At 30.4% G+C, this 5,659-nt stretch overlaps 1 long non-coding RNA gene across 5 annotated transcripts; it reads right to left on the bottom strand.

The window, feature by feature from the left end:
* Positions 1 to 588: 588 nt before the first annotated feature.
* LOC128388334 (uncharacterized) lies at positions 589 to 5,647 on the bottom strand. 5 transcript variants are annotated; one of them, XR_008325262.1, is made up of 7 exons: positions 5,024 to 5,647; positions 4,843 to 4,893; positions 4,525 to 4,679; positions 3,559 to 4,421; positions 1,915 to 2,915; positions 1,415 to 1,751; positions 589 to 1,348 (listed from the first exon to the last, which is right to left on the bottom strand). It is a non-coding gene; the product is annotated as an uncharacterized LOC128388334 (long non-coding RNA). The 5 variants fall into 5 exon arrangements; XR_008325263.1 differs by having other exon boundaries at positions 1,484 to 1,751; XR_008325264.1 differs by having other exon boundaries at positions 589 to 1,751; positions 3,549 to 4,421.
* Between the last annotated feature and the right edge of the window lie 12 nt (positions 5,648 to 5,659).

Below are 5,659 nucleotides of genomic sequence, written 5' to 3'. Positions count from 1 at the left end.
TAAAGCCTGAGGCCTAAATTAAACAACAAGAGACAACACATCACAAGAAACTTTCATATTTAAGACATAATAATATCAACCTTTCCCTTATCATCATCTTCATCTTTCTCTTTCTAACTCTCACTCCCCCTTTTCTCCTCCTTTTTTCCTCTTCTTCCCACTTTATGCCTCATCTTCATCATCATCATCATCATTGTATCTTTCCCTTTCTTTTAATATTAAAGGTTTCATGATGATGATGATGATCTTACAATCAAAATTTTACCTTTACATCCAGAGGATGATGATGATAATCAAGAAATATAAATAAGTTCAGAAATGATATTGAAGATCAGACTTAATCATTATCATCATAATCTTATAGGTTAAATTGTTATCAAGATTAAGACTTTGATTTGAATTTTCATTTCTCTCTCTCTTGGTTATGATAATTAACAATCTCTATCTGATTGTTGTTTTCATCAAAACAATCTGGTTAGTTTTTAATTAACTCTTTTAACCAATTGTTTGATTGACCTTAATTTGGTTAATCTTTGACTTTTGATTGTTCAATTTAATGGGATAAAATATTGTTGATTCTTAGTTAAATTAAATTGCGAACACTTCGCCTTTTAATCAATCAATAATAATGATAATTTGTTGACAATTTAGCTTTTTCCTCTTTTCTCCAGCTTTTAATATCATTTATACTTGTCTAATTTAATTGCTTCCTTGATTGGATAGAGAAGAGAAAATAAAAGTCGCTCGTTAATTGTAATTAAAATGAAACTAATTGAGAACAAAACAAAAATCTTCATTGTTGGTTTGTTAAAGTGCAAAATTGGTCCAAACAATTTAACAATGAATGAAAATTGATGCTAATCAATCAACTAATTTACTTTGAAAACGTGAAAAAACAAAATGTATGTTAAATTGTTATTATGGTTTAACCGCAGGTCGTCCGACGATTAGTATTGTTATTATAATCAAACTATGATTAACTCCAATGATTAACAATCAACCTTATTATGAATATATGATTAGTGTTGTTGATCATTTCATTTTCTCTATGGGTTTCGGTGATTAAATATTGATTGGACTTTGTTATTGATTAACTTGGATAATTTTTTCAATATTCAAGTTAATCATAATCTTGGACACCCCACCAACCAATAGGTAAGTTGATAGTCGATCAATTTTTTTTATGATGATAACCCAGAAGATTAACCATTGTTATTAAGAAAAGGAAAACACAATCTTAATCATTAATAGATCATGTAATTGATGGCGATGGTGTTGGTGATGATGATAATCGACATATTCTTTGAAGATAAACACCCAAAAATATTGTTTCGAAATTTAAACCATCCTGTCAACGGAAAGTATCAGTTAGATTGACGGATCAACATTAAATTGTTCAATTTGATGATATAACCTGAGAATCCCCTTGGTGTTAATCATTCAATTTTTCATCAAACTACCGATTCCACCTCCACATACACACCTTGCACTTGAGCTTCTTTGTTCACAATATTATAAACAATTTTACTGGATTAGATTATCCTTCATGTCTTTTAGTTAATCAACAATAATCCATCAATTGATTAGTTTATCATGTTATGAATTTTCACTTTTATTCACATTGTCTCATCAATTTTGACTGAAAACTTCATTGCCTCTTGATCATCGCAATTAAAAGGTAGTTGCATTCATGATGAAATCAGTTAAACTATCCAATTAACAATATTTATCCTCTTTTGATCAATCGATTTCTGTAAAAAAAAAATATAAATAGAAGCGATTAGTTAATTTAATATGAAACAATCAAATTCAATTGCATGATGAAAACAAAGTGGTGATAAATGTTCATTGATAAAATGTTAAATTGAATACTATTATTAATACAGTTCGTGATAGCTTGATTTCGTTGCTTACCTCTAATCAATGGTTTTTATAGTAATAGTGATAATATTAGCATTATTATTATTAACTAATCATGGTGATTATATCAATTAAGCTATAATACCTTGATTGATTAATTTATCACGCAAAGTTGGCCCATCATTTGATCTGTAGCAATCGACTAAGGCCTTTGGTTTGGTAAGAAAAAAACAGTAACAGCAATATAATAGTTTTCCCTTGATGGTATTGATGATGATACTTAAAAACAATCAGGCCAACAATCAATTGGTTTACCAATAAGAAAATTTCAATTATATCTCTTGAAAATAACATATGATTCGTTTGCTTCCCAGTGATTGATAATCAAATGATGATAATGATGATTACTATTATTTCACGTTGTCCCAGTTGATTATTCAATGTTTCCTGGATCTTTAAAAGGCCAATTTTCAAGGTGTATACATTATCCAACGATTGATTTATTGGAATACAATTCAACAGTAATAATAATCATCTTTTGCGTGTTACCAACAATAATCATCAAATTACCATTAAAAGTAACACTTTATAACCTTATCCATCCAATCATTTTCAGCAATTTACTTTACCTGACTTTGTACCTTTATTTTTGTACTAAAAACTCATCAGCTTATTTAAATTTTTACTGCAACAGTTATAGTAATATAACAATTTTCATTACCATCCAAAATCCTTATCATCATTATTAGCATCATCAACAACAACAGGAGGATCATCATCATGATAATTAGACGATATTATTACAATTCTTCTAACTCATTAGCCAATTACCATAATAATGATACTCATTATCATCATGGAGATTTGATTAATATCTACATGTATTATAAGCCTTTTGGTTTAATCCTTATCCATAAGAGTTAACTTGTTACAGGTAAGTTACACAGAGTAATGCATCATAAAATTTAGATTAACCAAATCATTGGATGATAATGATGATGACGATGATGATGATGATGATGATGATGGTTAATATTATCTGCAACCGTATTACCCTGGATAAATGAGAAATTAGAAAATAAAGAAACATTAAGAAAAATGATAACAAATATATTATAAGAAATAAATGAAGTTCAATTTTTTTCATCATCATCTAAATCTCCTCCTTCTTATCCTCCTTTTATTACAGGTAGCATATATAAACTAATATTAAATTGATATACTCGCACAGTAGCAGCAATCAAAATAAGATTGCTACCTTTACGGAATAATAGAAAGATAGAAAAAAAAACAATTCCCTGGGAACAAATAACTATCTCTAAATGATTATGGATCGTGAAACCATTATATTCATTTGAATTGTATACAAATTATTAGGAACCTAGGATCAGATGGATTTAGCTGCAAGGCAACTTTATTTTCACTTACTTTCTCTCTCAATCTCTCTGTGTTTGAATTATGTTTGCTGCTACCTTACTTTAGCATTAAAGGTAAGTTAGTGAGGAAATGAAGATAAGAGATGATATAAGATGATGCAAGATGATGCAAGATGATGTAAAGAGAGAGAGAGAGAGAGAGCAAAGAAAGTGTAAGGGCGAGGCCTAGTCTCTTTTCTTTATTTTCTCTAACATCGTTTTCTCACTGATTCTTCCAGGTAGATCGGTTGCAGGGTAAATTATATTACTTACAATCTCTTACCTTTTTTGTTGTTGTTGTTGATGATTATTATGATGATTCTCCCCTGTTTTTTTCTTCATCTCTTCGTAATACAAGAAGCTCGGGAGAGAGGCGAATCGTGAGTTATAATGATGAGTGGTGAAAAAGTACAGGCCTTGCCACAAGTTTCGTCTGGACGACAGAAGTTAGAAGATGAAAAAATAAAGAAGCAAATAAGAGTGAAGAAGGGAAAGGCCATTTAACCAGTCGATCGGTAGCATCAATTATCTTCCAACATGATTTTCTATCCATTTCTCTTTACCTTAATTTCTTATTCCCTATGCTTTATATCTTTACCTTGCTGATGATAATGATGATGATGATGATGATGATGGTGTTCATAATCATTTTCTTTTTGGCTTCTGTTTTCTTCTTCATCAGGAGTGAAATTAGGGGCACCAAGATTTGCTTCTTCATTTTTTTCTCTTTTACTCAATCTACTGTTTATCTTCACTTCTCTGCTATATATTTTCCATTTGATAATGTCCTCCATCATGGGAGCTTATCCTTGGGCTGGGCTACTTTTTTCCTTAGGTCGTGACATGATTTTCGCTGGGCTTTCCAAAAATAGCTCATCTCTTTCTTTATTATATATTAGAACATCTTGTTTCTTCCTTCCTTTCCTCATTCCCTCTCTCTCTCTTCTTGAGTCTTCTGAGTTTTAGCATTTTGTTTGGGCGCTTTTCATTTCGTTCTACAATCTTTTTGACTCTCTCACTTGGTCTTGGCTTTTCTCCACTATCGGCAATACAGTAACAAATGTGCCTTACCTATCCCGCTGTTGCAGGTAAGGTCAGCAAATTGATTACATCAAATTAAATCATCGACATGGTTCACTGATTCACCTGAGGAGGAAAGAAACGTGAAGAAATATTAATAGTAATAAAACGTGAAGGTCCAGTAGAAAGTTGAAAGAAACGTAAATATAATGGTCAGTAAAATATTTACTATAATCTTCGAGAGGAATTTCCGTTCTCCTGGGTAATTGTTTATGTAACTATGATAATGATGATTATGGTTATGATACTGGTGATAGTGTTAATAATAATCAAGACCATGTTAACGACGATACACAAAAAGCCTCACCCTTCAACTTGGGTTACCTGAAAAAAAATATAATGAAAAGATAATGAGAAAAAGTAAATGAAAAGAGAGAAAAACAAATTAGCCAAAGCTCAATTATTCAGTATTATCTTATATCATCATATAATAACTTATTACAAGAATAAGATGATGGTGAAAAGAAGAAAACAAAATTTTACTTACACTGTATTTTATTTTAATTATTGTTATTATCATTTAGGGATTGGTAAGAAGCTGAAAAGGAAGAAACAAAAAACATATCCTGATCAACAACTTAGCAAAAAGAAAACAGTAGCTTCGGCTTTTAACTGTCCATTTGTCTGACCTTAAATGGACTCCACACATAACTACATATACAACTTACCTTGGATTTTAATACATACCTTTTAGTTAAGGTAAGAGAAGAAATTACAATCTTGTAAATAGGCGAAAACCAATCGAGAGTTAATGTGAAACAAACACTACACTTATTATAGATTAGCTTGTCAACACATTACAACAAAATGGTCAAACAAGTATAACAGTCAATCTTAAATTGACAAGTTACAAAATGGATTGTATAGAAATCAACAGGTATTAAGAAGTAATTATTTCTCCAGGTAACAGGTCTCTTCCTTTTTCTTTTTTTTGCTTCTATAATCCATGTAATATGAAAGGTTATTACAGCTTTGGTAATTGATTTCTTTTCTCTTCTTGGCTTCAATCTTTCTCTTTCTCCAGCGACAGTTATAATACATCTTGAGAACTGTTAATCTGTAACCACAAATTAGCTTAACCAATTATCCATCCGAATAAATTTATTGTGTATACACAACAGCACATTAAATGACCTGGTAATGTAGTTTAACCACTTCAGTTGTCAAAATAATTATGATTACCAACATGATGATTATGATGGTGAAGGTGATAAAGGTAAAGAGTTAAGTAGATAGACACACACACATACAGTAGTAGATATAAGATATAAATCAACCATTATCACGTTTAATCTGACATCTTG

The sequence above is a fragment of the Panonychus citri genome, unplaced genomic scaffold (genome assembly GCF_014898815.1).
Source record: "Panonychus citri isolate SS breed McGregor unplaced genomic scaffold, ASM1489881v1 Contig00097, whole genome shotgun sequence".
Taxonomy (NCBI): Eukaryota; Metazoa; Arthropoda; class Arachnida; order Trombidiformes; family Tetranychidae; genus Panonychus; species Panonychus citri.
The sequence above is the reverse complement of the archived record's forward strand: the minus strand, read 5'-3'. Positions and strand labels throughout refer to the sequence as shown.